The following is a 16892-nucleotide window of genomic DNA, read 5'->3' as shown; positions in this document are numbered from 1 at the left end:
GTCATGCCATCCTTGATGTCAATGGCTGCCGCATGAGCAACACTGAACGTTTCATAGCTACTTATCTTTTTCATATCCTTTTGGATTTTCTTTCTTAGTCCTACAATGAACCATGCCGTGAGGTACTTTGCATCTGGGCGTGGGTCACATTTGGCGATTAATCTTTTCATCTTACCCAGGTACAAGCATACATCTTCTCGGCGGCCTTGTTCGAGCTTGCTTAATTGGAGAGCGGGATAATCTTATAGCCTCTCTGTTTGAAAGCATCTTTTAAATTCCATCTCAAGTAGGTCCCATGTGGCATGCTCTTCCACTAGAAGGTCTAGGTACCATTTAGATGCTTCATGAATTAAGGCCATGGAAACCAAGCCACCTTGGTTTCATGGGATTGATCGCCACCTGCTCGGCATGTGGCATCAAAATGTTGGAGGAAGCAGGTTGGATCTCCCCTACCATTATATTTGGGAAGTTCAAGTTTTCCCAAGGGGCATCTGCCTTGATTTTTATTATTTCTTCGATTAAAGAAATTGTCATGCTCTGCATCAACGTTGATATCCCCATCATTATCGCGACGACGTCCAGCCATGTTGGGGCGTGGAGGAGATAAAGGGAGTGATTGAATTTCAAGGGGGGATTCAAGGTAGAGGATTGGTGGGGGCGGTCGTTGCAGTGGCGTTGTATGTAGATGTGGTGAGCATTGGAGTCAGAGGCGTTGGCCGAAACATAGCTACATGCAGATTGGGTGAGATTTGCCAAGGTTGTATGTGCCTCAAGTGCGGGTGTGGATGTAGTTTTATTGGGAGGGTTATTCAGGGGGGGATTCAAGGTAGAGGATTGGCGGGGGCAGTGGTTGTAGTGGCATTGTATACATATGTGGTGAGCATTAGAGTCGGAGGCATTGGCCGAAACATAGTTACATGCAAATTGGGCGAGATTTGCCAAGGTTGTATGTGCTACAAGTGCAGGTGTGGATGTAGTTTTGTTGGGAGGGTTAGAGTGGTGTTAGTTTGTGTAGGGACCGTCATGTTAATAATGTGCCTAAGATTATCCTACATAAGTAAGGAACTATGTCGGTGTAGACGGATCGTTAATCGGAGGTCACGGCATGAAGATATAAGCGAATTTGTGCGAAACGAGGCCCACAAGGGGGCACGAATGAGCGAGTGCTAGGGATGCCAAAATGGTGTGCAATGGGCTGTAGAAATACCTCATAGCATGACATTTTTGTGTGTGAAATCTAGGTCCAAACGGGGTCCATTTTGGGTCCCAAACAGATGAGTTACGAGGGGTTAAAGTAGGGGTAAATTTTGCTTTGTGGGGGGTGTCCTAAGGGTGGTGTGAATGGACTTTAAGTCCAACTGAGGGGTTGGAACCAAGTGAATCTAGCTAGATTAGCTAACCTATATCCTCCCAGTTATTGTAACTGGGATGTTAACCTAACTAAGTTGACTAACTATAGCTAGTTACTAACTTAAGGTTAGTTAAACTAACCGAACTATCAATAACTAACCTAGGTAAACTAACCTTAGTTAGACTAACCTAGGGTAACTAACTAGCCTAGTCTAACTAACCTAGGGTTCACTAACCTAGGATTAAATAACCTACAGTTAGTTATAGGTTAGGTTTTTTTTTTTGACAGTGTGGGGGGGGCGTTCGCGGTGGCAGCGCCGGGGGGGTTTTGCAAGGGTAGTGGGGGGGAGAGGGGAGGGGAGAGCGGACAAACGCGGAGGGGGGGTGTAGGGGAGGGGAGGGGAGAGGGGACGTGGGTGGTAGGAGAGCAAGGTGGCAGGGCGGAGGGGGGTAGAGGGCATGGGGGTGGCAACAGAGGGGGTGGCACGGCAGAGGGGGGTGCAAGGGAGGGGAGGGGAGAGGGGACGGGGGCGTAGGGGGGGTGCAAGGGAGGGGAGGGGAGAGGGAACGAGGGTGGAGGGGGTGTGTAGGGGAGGGGAGGGGAGAGGGGACGAGCAGGGAGGGTGGAGGGGAAGGGGCAGGGCAACGCTGCAAGTGGCAGGTACCGAGGCAAGCTATTGGGTGCGAGCACGACACGGGGCACGGGCGCGGGCACAGGCGTGGGCACGACGGGCGGCATCGTGGGGGGAGGGGCAGTGGGTGGCACTGTTGCAAGGAGGGAGGGGGTGGGGGGAGGGGGGAGAGCAGAGTGTGGGGTTAAAGGTCACTGTGCCTTTACCCTGGTTATGTACAATACTTAAACACATATTTAAATGAATGAAAAAGAAGATTAGGGTGGTTCTGCACCCACCAAAACTTGTGTGGCTCTCTGTTTCTCTCTCTCCCTCTTCCGTTCTTGCTTCTGTTGAGACAACTCTCAACTGGTATCAGAGCCCAGGTGATCTAGCTAACCATGTGTGAATGCTTAAAGCTCAGCAGCTCTGTGGGAGGAAGGAGAAGCTCTGTGGGAAGCTTTGTGGGTGAGTTTACTTGCATCCGAGTGTGTAGAGACCTTGGAGGAACCTTTGGAAAAGTCACTTTGGTTTTGTGAAGTGGTTTTGAGAGCTTGTTAAGTGTTTTCAAAGAAAAAGTCGTTTTTTTAGCTTTTCCCTGTTCTGTTCGATGACAGAGACTCTGTATTGACTTGTAGAGGCAACTATTGCTTGCTTTTGGTGTCCACTTCACTTCAGGACCTTGGAAACACCTTCATTCTTGAATCTGGGATCATTTCATTGGATTTCTGATTCATTGTGTCAGTTCCTACGTTTTTCTGCCTGGGTGTTGGAACTCAAGTTTGGAGCAACCATTTGCAGATCTGTCAGTTCTGGTGACTCAGGAGGTCCTAAAACTTCTATGTTGCTCATCATTCGCACTCCGGTGGAGTTTACAAATAGCTCTTTTTCCAAAAACATTTTTCAGTCCATGTGTTCGACCTAGTGATTGAGACCATGGTTTCCAAAACCGTCTCTCCCATTTCGTTCCGGACGCCCAAAAACCCCTACCTGTCAATTCTTATGTGATTCGGTGGAGGATTTTCAGAGTTATAGATCTCTATGTATTTGATTTCGTCTCTATGTTATACATTTTTCATTCTAAGGTTTTGAAACCTTAGATTTATGCCACATGGCAGTGGATAAGTGTTGACTCCCATTTCTCACTCATCGGTTGGGATTTTGGAGTTTCGGCAGAAGAGAGATATTTGTAGATTTTCTTGTTGAGTCCGATTATGCAATGGCGCCCATGTTTTGAGGCATCTCAGGTTCTATTTTTAGTAGCAGTCATTACCGTGGGACTATGATTTCTTGAGCATACCTTATGCAGATCACTCTAGTTGCAGTGTGCGCTCATTCGTGGTGTGCATTGGGTTGCAGTGGATGATTTATAGGCCATTTGGATACATTGCTATCCTTATTGGATGTGCTCTTAGGCCTAAATTGCCTTGTGGGATGCTATTTTTAAGGATGCTTTGCACATGGATGCTATTTTATGCTGAGGGACAGCTTTGACACATTGCAGGTGATGCACTGATAGTGCTATGCTCTCTTGAATGAGATATTATTAATGCATATGCCAGTGGATGGTGTTTATGCTTGAGTCATTTGGCACTTATTGGCATTTCGGATTGCCATTGCAGTTGGCATTTTCTTTTGGGCTAGATTTGCTCATATGGATGCATAGTATATGCACATGAGTCAGATGCTTTGAGACATGAGTTTTGGTGATATTTCACTCTATTTTGGCATACACATTTGGGTGCACCTGGTATTTGGTATGATTCTCTCTTGTAGGCACTAGCATTTGGGATTTTTGCTTCATTTGCATCATGGCATCCTCTTCCTGAAAAGGAGTTTTTTAGCATTAAAAAGTTTGATGGGACAAACTTTTCTTTGTGGAAAGAACAGATAAGGGATGTGCTTATTCAAAAGAAGCAGATTAAACCCTTGGCAGGGATTGAAGCTAAGCCTGCAAAAATGTCTGAGGATGATTGGAATGAGTTGGATGCATTAGCAAAATCTACTATTAGACTTCATCTTGCAGAGTCAGTTTATTTCACAGTAGTAAATGAGCAGACTACGGAAGATTTGTGGAAGAAACTGTGTGCTACTTATGAAAAGGAAACTACCACTAATAAAGTTTACCTCATGAAGAGATTGTTTAAGCTACAGATGAAGGAAGGGGTCTCCATTGCTTCTCACTTGAATGAATTCAATATTATTTTCCGCCAGCTTCAGGCTCAGAAGATGGATTTTGATGCGGAGACTAAGGCAATATTTCTCTTATGTTCATTGCCATCCTCATGGGATACCTTTCGTAGAGCTGTTAGTAACTCTGCACCTGGTGGAGTACTGAAATTTGATGATGTTGTGGGTAGCTTGTTGGCCGAGGAGATTAGACGAAAGTGTATGGATGGCAACAAGCAGGATGTAGCCTTAAATGTGCAAAGGGGCAGATCACAGTTCAGGGGGAAGTCCCAAGAAAGAGGGAAGTCTCATAGCAAATCCAAGGCACGTAACATTGAGTGTTACCACTGTGGCAAGAAGGGCCATATGAAAAAGGACTGCTACAAGCTGAAAAGAGAGCAAAAGGATAAGAAAAAGAATGCAAATTGGGGTGCAAATCAAAAGGAAGAGAGTCCAAGCAGGACAAAGGAAAAGTGAAGATCAAGGAGATCAATGCAGTCACACATGATAGTGACAATGACGTTCTTTTCATGTCTAGTTTGTCTGCAGAGTTGCTTACCACTTCAGATGATGCATATTCCCAGGATTGGATTTTGGATTCTAGTGCTTCATTCCATGTTACTCCCCATAGGGAATGGTCCTCCACTTATGATAGTGGAAAGACAGGTTGTATGCATCTTGGAAATGACTATGCATGTGACATAGTGGGAGTAGGTGACATAAAGTTTTCTTTTGCAAATGGGTCTACATTTATTTTGACACATGTAAGACATGTGCCTAAGTTGACCAAGAGTCTTATTTCAATGGGTCAACTAGATGATGCTGGTTTTCACACCACTTTTGGCTTTCAGAGTTGGAAAATTCAAAAGGGATCTATGCTTTTGGCCAGGGGTGCCAAGTGTGGGACTTTGTATCACTTACATGTATCAGGGCTATTTGATCATGTTGTTGCAATAACCGAGCAGCCAAGCAATTCTTTGTGGCATTGCAGGTTGGGGCACATGAGCCAGAATGGAATGAAACTCTTATGCTGTTTGGGTTAGGTACCGCATTTGAGTTTCTCTGATTTTGAATTTTGTGAGCATTGTCTCTAAGGGAAGTAGACTAAATCAGCCCATAAAAGAAGGGGAAAGAAAGAGTTTGAAAAGCTTGATTTGGTGCTTCCAGACGTATGTGGTCCCATGCCTACACGGTCATTAGGCGGGGCTGAATACTATGTGACATTCATTGATATGCAACTAGGAAAGTGTGGGCTTATGCTATAGCTCGAAAGAGTGATGTGTTCCAGGTATTTCAGAAATGGCTGGCCTTGGTTCAGAATTAGGTAGAACGCTTAAATGCCTACGGACTGACAATGGTGGAGAGTATCTCTCTCATGACTTTCAGCATTTCTGTGATACACGTGGGATAAAGAGGGGGCTCACATCCCCTTGTACTCTAGAGCAAAATCCAGTTGCACAAAAGATGAACCATACCATTCAAGAAAGGTTGTAATGCATGCTTTCCAATGCAAGTCTTTCTGGTGGTTTTTGGGCTGAGGCAATGAAGACTGCAGTGCATGTGATCAATAGATCACCTAGTAAGAGTTTGGATGGTGGTATTCCTAAAGAGGCATGGAGTGGCAAGAAGCCCTCTTACTCTCATTTGTGTATATTTGGGTGTGAGGCATATGCACATGTGCCAAAAGAGCTTTGAAAGAAGCTAGATCCTAAGTCTAGGAAATGCATCTTTCTGGGTTATGGTGAAAGTGGAGAGATGGGCTATCGTCTCTGGGATCTAGAAGCAAAGAAGATCATACGCAGCCATGATGTAGTCTTCAATGAGAACAAGATGCATAAGGCACCCGTGAGGGATGTGGAAATGAGAAAAATCACTTTCCAAGATGTGAATCCACCTGCATATGTTGATAGACAGCAAGCTGTCCATGCACCAAATGTGTAAGAAATGGTACCACCAAGTACTCCCACAGGTATACAATCAAGGGTAGATGATGGATCATCTATTGGTGGAAATGATGAGCCAAATGTGGCTGATATGCAGGTGGGATAGCAAGCTGAAATGCCCTTGAGAAGATCATGAGAGTGCTCTCAACGGAAGCAAGAACGGAAGAAGGAGAGAGAGAGACAGAGAGCCACACAAGTTTGGTGGGTCCCCGGGGGATTCACTCTTCATTACAGGGGGATGTCACCTGCGTGCATGAACTTCAAGAAAACCCCCTATTTAAGATCCATGTAGGATGATAAAACACCCCTATTTAAGCTTACAAGATACCACCAAAATTCTATTATGTCCCCCCCTTTCCTTAAATCTACGTTCTTTCTCAAGTATTTAGACTACACAATAAAGCAAATTTAGATTACTTTCCCTATGACTATTTAAAACCATATACAAAACCAAACTTGTTTGGACTAGTTACCCAAGGTAGCCTATACTATGTCCCCCCCTCTTAAATATGGCATGGCCCCCTAACTTAAATTCAATATTGGAAAAAAATAAAAAGGGCCCCCACCCCTAATTTATAAGCTTATGCCTCATTTCAAAAAACCCCCCTATTGTGTACACTCACGTGATATCATAAGTTTCCTCCAATGAATCCCCCGGGGGTGGGTGCAGAACCACCCTAATCTTCTTTTTCATTCATTTATATATGTGTTTGAGTATTGTACATAACTGGGGTTAAGGCACAGTGACCTTTAACCCCCACAACCTCCCACTTAAAGGACAATGTGCCTTTAAGAGAGAACAACTAGTGAGCATACTATCCAATGCCCATCAATACACGACAATACTCAAACCGCTGACTAGGTAGACTCTTCGTCAGCATATCTGCAGGGTTATCATCTGTATGAACCTTGACAAGCTCTATGCGCTTGTCCTCAAGTACCTCCCTGATGAAATGGTACCTGACCTCAATGTGTTTGGTCTTTGCATGAAAGACCGGATTCCGTGCTAGCTAAATAGCACTCATGGAATCACTATGCAATGTCGGTACACCTGTATGAATCCCCAAATCTCCCACCAGCCGATCAAGCCATATAGCCTCCTTGCAACCCTCTGTGGCTACAACATACTCAGCCTCTATGGTAGACAAAGCAACGCACTTCTGTGCGCGAGACATCCACGACACTGCACCACCTGCAAAGGTGAACACATAACCAGAAGTGGATCTCCTACTATCCACATGCCCTGCATAGTCTGAATGTGTGTACCCAAGTACACGCATGTCTCATTTACCAAAGAAGATGCACATCTCCTTGGTACCCTTCATGTACCTCATGATGCACTTAACTGCCTCCCAATGCCTCTTTCCTGGATTAGCCATATACCGGCTAACAACTCCCACTGCAAATGCAATGTCTGGTCTAGTAGCTATCATAGCATACATAAGACTCCCAACTGCTGATGCATAAGGAACCTTGGCCATCATGGCCCTCTCCTCATCTGATTTGGGACTATCTGTATGACTCAGTTTTACATATGGAGGCAATGGAGTACTCACTGCCTTCCCCCCCTCCATATTGAAACGTTGCAATACTTTTGTAACATACTCTTTTTGTGAAAGCCAAAGGAGTTTCCTACTCCGATCACGCGTGATGCGCATACCAAGAATATGACCTGCAAATCCCAAATCCTTCATATCAAAGGCCTCATGCAACTTGGCCTTTAATGCATCTAGCTCATAAGTATTCTTGCTAGCCAATAGCATATCATCCACATATAGTGCCAGGATTATCAGGCTATTATCCTTAGCCCTTTTAGTGTAGAGGCAGTGATCAATTTCACTCCTTCTAAAACCCTGGGACCGAATGAAAGCATCAAACTTCTGATACCATTCTCTAGGTGCTTGCTTAAGACCATAGAGACTCTTCTTCAGCTTGCAAACTAAATGCTCTTTGCCCTTTTCTTCAAAGCCTTCTGGCTGCACCATGTAAATTTCCTCATGCAAATCCCCATGCAAGAAAGTTGTCTTGACATCCATTTGCATAAGCTCCATATCCTCTACTGCCACTAGTCCAAGCATGCATCTAAGTGTGGTCATCTTCACAACCGGAGAGAATATCTCATCAAAGTCCACACCCTTCTCTTGCTTGAACCCTTTAGCAACCAAACGGGCCTTGTACCTAGGCACATCATCACCTGTGACCATTTTGTAGACCCATTTACATGGCAATGCTTTCTTTCCATGTGGCAAAGAAACCAAGTCCCAAGTCTTATTCTTCATAAGTGAACTCATCTCTGATTGCATAGCATATTCCCACTTGCGTTGATCCTCACGCATCATAGCCTCTTTGTAGCAAGAAGGCTCCCCGCAATCAGTAAGCATCACATAGTCTACCCCTGGAACAAACCTATCAGGTGGTCTAGACACTCTAGATGATCTTCTCAATGGCATTTCAGCTTGCTGTCCCACCTGCATATCAGCCACATTTGGCTCATCATTTCCACCAATAGATGATCCATCATCTACCCTTGATTGTATATTTGTAAGAGTACTTGGTGGTACCATTTCTTGCACATTTGGTGCATGGACAGCTTGCTGCCTATCAACATATGCAGGTGGATTCACATCTTGGAAAGTGATTCTCCTCATTTCCACATCCCTCATGGGTGCCTTATGCATCTTCTTCTCATTGAAGACCACATCATGGCTGCGTATGATCTTCTTTGCTTCTAGATCCCAGAGACGATAGCCCCTCTCTCCACTTTCACCATAACCCAGAAAGATGCATTTCCTAGACTTAGGATCTAGCTTCTTTCGAAGCTCTTTTGGCACATGTGCATATGCCTCACACCCAAATATACGCAAATGAGAGTAAGAGGGCTTCTTGCCACTCCATGCCTCTTCAGGAATACCACCATCCAAACTCTTACTAGGTGATCTATTGATCACATGCACTGCAGTCTTCATTGCCTCAGCCCAAAAACCACCAGAAAGACTTGCATTGGAAAGCATGAATTGCAACCTTTCTTGAATGGTACGGTTCATCTTTTCTGCAACTGGATTTTGCTCTGGAGTACGAGGGGATGTGAGCTCCCTCTTAATCCCACGTGTATCACAGAAATGCTGAAAGTCATGAGAGAGATACTCTCCACCATTGTCAGTCCGTAGGCATTTAAGCATTCTACCTGACTGATTCTCAACCAAGGCCAGCCATTTCTGAAATACCTGGAAGACATCACTCTTCCGAGCTATAGCATAAGCCCACACTTTCCTAGTTGCATCATCAATGAATGTCACATAGTATTCAGCCCCGCCTAATGACCGTGTAGGCATGGGACCACATACGTCTGAATGCACCAAATCAAGCATTTCAAACTATTTCTTTCCTTTTCTTTTATGGGCTGATTTAGTCTGCTTCCCATAGAGACAATGCTCACAAAATTCAAAATCAAAGAAACTCAAATGCGGTACATAACCCAAACGGCATAAGAGTTTCATTCCATTTTGGCTCATGTGCCCCAACCTGCAATGCCACAAAGAAGTGCTTGGCTGCTCGGTTATTGCAACAACATGATCAAATACCCCTGATACATGTAAGGGATACAAAGTCCCACACTTGGCACCCCTGGCCAAAAGCATAGAGCCCTTTTGAATTTTCCAACTCTGAAAGCCAAAAGTGGTGTGAAAACCAGCATCATCTAGCTGACCCACTGAAATAAGACTCTTGGTCAACTTAGGCACATGTCTCACATGTTTCAAAACAAATGCAGATCCATTTGCAAAAGAAAACTTTATGTCACCTGCTCCCACTATGTCACATGCATAGTCATTTCCAAGATGCACACAACCTGTCTTTCCACTATCATAAGTGGAGAACCATTCCCTATGGGGAGTAACATGGAATGAAGCACCAGAATCCAAAATCCAATCCTGGGAATATGCATCATCTGAAGTGGTAAGCAACTCTGCAGATAAACTAGACATGAAGAGAACGTCATTGTCACTATCATGTGTGACTGCATTGATCTCCTCGATCTTCACTTTTCCTTTGTCCTCCCTTGGACTCTCTTCCTTTTGATTTGCATTCCAATTTGCATTCTTTTTCTTATCCCTTTGCTCTCTTTTCAGCTTGTAGCAATCCTTTTTCATATGGCCCTTCTTGCCACAATGGTAACACTCAATGTTCCGCGCCCTGGATTTGCTACGAGACTTTCCTCTTTCTTGGGACTTCCCCCTGAACTGTGATCTGCCCCTTTGCACATTTAAGGCTGCATCCTGCTTGTTGCCATCCATAGACTTCCGTCTAATCTCCTCGGCCAACAAGCTACCCACAACATCATCAAATTTCAGTACTCCACCAAGTGCAGAGTTATTGACAGCTGTACAGAAGGTATCCCATGAGGATGGCAATGAACATAAGAGAAATATTGCCTTAGTCTCCGCATCAAAATTCATTTTCAGAGCCTGAAGCTGGCTGAAAATAATATTGAATTCATTCAAGTGAGAAGCAATGGAGACCCCTTCCTTCATCTGCAGCTCAAACAACCTCTTCATAAGGTAAACTTTATTAGAGGCAGTTTCCTTTTCATAAGTGGCACACAGTTTCTTCCACAAATCTTCCGTAGTCTGCTCATTCACTACTGTGAAATAAACTGATTCTGCAAGATGAAGTCTAATAGTAGACTTTGCTAATGCATCCAACTCATTCCAATCATCCTCAGACATATTTGCAGGCTTAGCTTCAATCCCTGCCAAGGGTTTAATTTGCTTCTTTTGAATAAGCACATCCCTTATTTGTTCTTTCCACAAAGAAAAGTTTGTCCCATCAAACTTTTTAATGTTGAAAAACTCCTTTTCAGACATGGAAGAGGATGCCATGATGCAAATAAAGCAAAATCCCAAATGCTAGTCCTTGCAAGAGAGAATCACACCAAATACCAGGTGCACCCAAATGTGTATGCCACAATAGAGTGAAATATCACCAAAATTCAAAGCTCAAAGCATCAAAAGATGCATCTGACTCATGTGCATATACTATGCATCCATATGAGCAAATCTGGCCCAAAAGAAAATGCCAAGAAGTGCCAAATGACTCAAGCATAAACACTGTCCACTGGCATATGCATCAATAATGTCTCATCCAAGAGAGCATAGCACTATCAGTGCATCACCTGCAATGTTTCAAAGCTGTCCCTCAGCATAAAATAGCATCCATGTGCAAAGCGTCCATAAAAATAGCATCCCACAAGGCAATTTGGGCCTATCAGCGCATCCAATAAGGACCGCAATGCATCCAAATGGCCTATAAATCATCCACTGCAACCCAATGCATACCACGAATGAGCGCACACTGCTCAAACTGCAACCAGAGTGATTTGCATAAGGTATGCTCAAGAAATCATAGTCCCACGGTAATGAGCGCTACTGAAAATAGAACCTGAGATGCTCAAAACATGGGCGCCATTGCATAATCGGACTCAGCAAGAAAATCTGCAAATATCTCTCTTCTGCCAAAACTCCAAAATCCCAACCGATGAGTGAGAAATGGGAGTCAACACTTATCCACTGCCATGTGGCATAAATCTAAGGTTTCAAAACCTTAGTATGAAAAATGCATAACAGAGAGACGAAATCGAATACACAGAGATTTATAACTCTGAAAATCCTCCACCGAATCATGCAAGAATTGATAGGTAGGGGTTTTTGGGCGTCCGGAACGCAATGGAACAGACGGTTTTGGAAACCGTGGTCTCAATCACTGGGTCCAACACACGGACTGAAAAACGTTTTTTGAAACAGAGCTGTTTGTAAACTCCACCGGAGTGCGAATGATGAGCAACATAGAAGTTTTAGGACCTCTTGAGTCCACCGGAACTGACAGATCTGCAAATGGTTGCTCCAAACTTGAGTTCCAACACCCGGGCAAAAAACGCAGAAATTGACACAGAGAGCCAGAAATCCAATTAAATGATCCCGGATTCAAGAATGAAGGTGTTTCCAAGCTCCTGAAGTAATGTGGATACCAAAAGCAAGCAATAGTTGCCTCTACAAGTCAATACGGAGTCTTTGTCATCGAACGGAATAGGGAAAAGCTCAAAAAATGACTTTTTCTTTGAAAGCTCTTAACAGGCTCTCAAAACCACTTCGCAAAGCCAAAGTGACTTTTCAAAGGTTCCTCCAAGGCTCTGCATACTCGGATGCAAGTAAAGTCACCCACAAAGCTTCCCACAGAGCTTCTCCTTCCTCCCACAGAGCTGCAGAGCTTCTAGCATTCACGCACGCTCAGCTAGATCACTCGGGCTCTGATACCAGTTGAGAGTGCTCTCAACGGAAGCAAGAACGGAAGAAGGAGAGAGAGAGAAAGAGAGCCACACAAGTTTGATGGGTGCAGAACCACCCTATACTTCTTTTTCATTCATTTATATATGTGCTTGAGTATTGTACATAACCGGGGTTAAGGCACAGTGACCTTTAACCCCCACAGATCATCTAGAGTGTCTAGACCGCCTGATAGGTTTGTTCTAGGGGTAGACTATGTGATGCTTACTGAATGCGGGGAGCCTTCTTGCTACAGAGAGGCTATGATGCGCAAGGATCAACGCAAGTTGGAGTATGCTATGCAATTAGAGATGAGTTTACTTATGAAGAATAAGGCTTGGGACTTGGTTTCTTTGCCACATGGAAAGAAAGCATTGCCATGTAAATGGGTCTACAAAATGAAGGTCACAGGTGATGATGTGCCTAGGTACAAGGCCCGTTTGGTCGCTAAAGGGTTCAAGCAAGAGAAGGGTGTGGATTTTGATGAGATATTCTCTCCAGTTGTGAAGATGACCACACTTAGTTGCATGCTTGGACTAGTGGCATCAGAGGATATGGAGCTTATGCAGATGGATGTCAAGACAGCTTTCTTGCATGGGGATTTGCATGACAAAATTTACATGGTGCAGCCGGAAGGCTTTGAAGAAAAGGGCAAAGAGCATTTAGTTTGCAAGCTGAAGAAGAGTCTCTATGGTCTTAAGCAAGTGCCTAGAGAATGGTATCAGAAGTTTGATGCTTTCATTCGGTCCTAGGGTTTTCAAAGGAGTGAAATTGATCAATGCCTCTACACTAAAAGGGCTAAGGATAATAGCCTGATAATCCTGGCACTATATGTGGATGATATGCTATTGGCTAGCAAGAATACTTATGAGCTAGATGCCTTAAATGCCAAGTTGCATGAGGCCTTTGATATGAAGGATTTGGGACTTGCAGGTCATATTCTTGGTATGTGCATCACGCGTGATCGGAGTAGGAAACTCCTTTGGCTTTCACAAAAGGAGTATGTTACAAAAGTATTGTAGCGTTTCAATATGGAGGGGGGGAAGGCAATGAGTACTCCATTTCCTCCATATGTGAAACTAAGTCATACAAATAGTCCCAAATCAGATGAGGAAAGGGCCATGATGGCCAAGGTTCCTTATGCATTAGCAGTTGGGAGTCTTATGTATGCTATGATAGCTACTAGACCAGACATTGCATTTGCAGTGGGAGTTGTTAGCCGGTATATGGCTAATCCAAGAAAGAGGCATTGGGAGGCAGTTAAGTGCATCATGAGGTACATGAAGGGTACCAAGAAGATGTGCATCTGCTTTGGTAGAGGAGACATGCGTGTACTTGGGTACACAGATTAGGACTATGCAGGGCATGTGGATAGTAGGAGATCCACTTCTGGTTATGTGTTCACCTTTGCAGGTGGTGCAGTGTGGTGGATGTCTCACACACAGAAGTGCATTGCTTTGCCTACCACAGAGGTTGAGTATGTTGTAGCCACAGAGGGTTGCAAGGAGGCTATATGGCTTGATCGGCTAGTGGGAGATTTGGGGATTCATACAGGTGTACCGACATTGCATAGTGATTCCATGAGTGCTATTCAACTAGCACGGAATCCGTCTTTCATGCAAAGACCAAACACATTAAGGTCAGGTACCATTTCATCAGGGAGGTACTTGAGGACAAGCACATAGAGCTTGTCAAGGTTCATACAGATGATAACCCTGCAGATATGCTGAGGAAGAGTCTACCTAGTCAGCAGTTTGAGTATTGTCGTGTATTGATGGGCATTGGATAGTATGCTCACTGGTTGTTCTCCCTTAAAGGCACATTGTCCTTTAAGTGGGAGGTTGTGGGGGTTAAAGGTCACTGTGCCTTTACCCCGGTTATGTACAATACCCAAACACATATATAAATGAATATAAAAGAAGATTAGGTTGGTTCTCCACCCACCAAAACTTGTGTGGCTCTCTGTTTCTCTCTCTCCCTCTTCCGTTCTTACTTCCATTGAGAGCACTCTCACAGAGAGGGGGAGGGGAATAAGGGGAGGAGAGAGAGAGAGAGAGAGAGAGAGAGAGAGAGAGAGACAAAGATAGAGAGAAGAGGGAGGGGGAGAAGAGAGAGAGAGAGGGAGAGATAGAAGAGGGGGGGATGGTAGAGAGAGGGGATGCAAGGGGGAGAGAGAGAGATAGAGAGAGGAGGGAGGGGGAGAAGAGAGAGAGAGGGAGAGAGAGAAGAGGGAGGGCGAAAAGAGAGAGAGGGGGGGGAAGGGGGAGAGAGAGAGAGAGACAAAGAGAGAGAGAGAGACAAAGAGAGACAGAGAGAGGGAGGGGGAGAAGAGAGAGAGAAGGAGCGAGAAAGGGGGAGGGAAAGAGAGAAAGAAGGAGAGAGAAAAGGGGAGGGATAGAGAGAGACAAGGAGAGAGAAAGGGGGGAAGAGAGAGATAGGGAGAGGGAAAGAGAGAGAGAGAGAGAGAGAGAGGGGGGGAGGGAAAAAGAGAGAGAGAGAGAGAGAGAGAGAGAGAGAGAGAGAGAGAGATGGATAGAGAGAGAGAGAGAGAAAGAGAGAGAGAGAGAGTGAGAGAGAAAGGGGGAGGGATAGAGAGAGAGAAGGAGAGAGATAGGGGGAGGGAAAGAGAAAGAAGGAGAGAGAAAGAGAGAGAGAGAGAGAGAGAGAGAGAGAGAGAGAGAAAGGGGGAGGAATAGAGAGAGAAAGAAAGAGAGAGGGGAGGGGGGTGGTGGAGATGGAGGGGGGAGGGACGAAGGGGGTGGTGGAAATGGAGGGGGGGGGGGAGGGACGAAGGGGGTGGTGGAGATGGAGGGGGGAGGGTGAGGGTGATGGGGTGGTGGAGATGGAGGGGGGAAAGGGGGAGGGGGGAAGGGGGTGGTGGAAATGGAGGGGGGGGAAGGGGGGAGGCGGTGGTGGAAATGGAGGAAGGGGGTGGTGGAGGGGGTGATGGAAATGGAGGGGGAAGGGGGGGAAGGGGTGGTGGAAATGGGAGGGGGATGGTGGTGGAGATGGAGGGGGGAAGGTGGGAGGGGGTGGTGGAGATATAGATGGAGGGGGAAAAGGGGGAGGGGGGGAGGGGGAAAAGGGTGGTGGAAATGGGAGGGGGGAAAAAAGAAGAGAAAAACCTTGACGGACGGAAATCCAATGGGAGGAAGAGGTGGTCACTTGAATGCTCTCCAAGTCTTTCTCAATGTAACGGGAATGTTGAAGAACAATGGACCATGGGTGGATGGCTAGGTTATCACTGCGAGATGGGTTGGAAGTCACTTACAATGTGAGGATGGGAGTAAGGTGGTGGTCAATGGAGAGGGAGGAGCGTCTTGTGTAGGGCTCGGAATGAAGAAGAGGATGGAGGCAAAATGTGAAAGATGAAGAATGAGGGGGTGGAGTGGGTTTTTATAGGAAATGAGTTTAGGTTTAGGATTAAACCCTAAACTCTTCCCGAGCCGTAACTTATTATGGATAGCTCGGTTTTCTCTTCTACAAAAAAGTGAAATGAGCGAAATTGTGAGCTCTACGCATTCGTGTCCACTAGCTAGCTTGATTGTTTATCAAGTGGCTCTATTTAACAAATAAAGAAAATTTCTTAAGGTAGGAACCCAAGGTTGATGCTTGGGGTTGATATGTTTGGCTAGAAATGGAAAAAAAAAATTCTCTCTTTGCCCTTGAGTGTTATGTTCATGAAAGTTTGAAGAAGTTTGTTTTGTTTTTTACACATACCTATGTATGTTTACTCATTACTTGAGATGCTAGTCTCCCCAGCAATGGCACCAAATGTTGGCTCTAGTCTCCCCAGCAATGGCGCCAAATGTTGGCTCTTTCCTACTACTTTCATAGGAAGAGCTGGGTTTTCTCAGTATGCAGGGTTCCGAGGCTTTTTGTCACCTACAAATATATCGAGGTTGTCGGTTATAGTATATGTGTAGCTTAGGACCTCGAGTCGTGTTCCAGTGAGAGACGTAGGCTTAAGTGTGGTAAGCAAACAAAGTGAATGCATGTGTAAAAGGAACGTGTATCATCATGATTGAGGTAATGAAGGCTTTCGCCTTCATTGGGGATTGCACGGTTTAGGAGGAGTTTAAGGATTACAAGGAGGTTCTAGGGTTAGAAGGAGGTTCCAAGGTTTAGAAGGAGGTTCCAGGGTTAGAAGGAGTTCTAGGGTTAGAAGGAGGTTCTAGGGTTTAGAAGGAGGTTCCAGGGTTTGGAAAGAGTTCCAAGGTTTAGAAGGAGGTTCCAGGGTTAGAAGGAGGTTCCAAGGTTTAGTAGGAGTCCAAGGTTAGAAGGACGATCCAACATTCAAGGTAGAGTACATGGTGCAAAACTCGTCTCCCTCATAGATCAAGGAGTTTAAGGGTTGAGGAACAAAGGGTTTAGGGGGAGCATACCAGTGGGAGAGGAAGAAGGTATAAGAGCATGGGGGAAAGAAGAGAGAGGAGGGAGGAGGAGGAGGAGGAGGAGGGAGGAGGAGAGAGGAGGAGGAGGAGAAGGGAGGAGGAGGAGGA

The sequence above is a fragment of the Dipteris shenzhenensis genome, chromosome 17, assembly GCF_047967505.1.
Source record: "Dipteris shenzhenensis isolate YYH24624 ecotype China chromosome 17, Dip_SZ_1.0, whole genome shotgun sequence".
NCBI lineage: Eukaryota > Viridiplantae > Streptophyta > Polypodiopsida > Gleicheniales > Dipteridaceae > Dipteris > Dipteris shenzhenensis.
The sequence above is the reverse complement of the archived record's forward strand: the minus strand, read 5'-3'. Positions refer to the sequence as shown.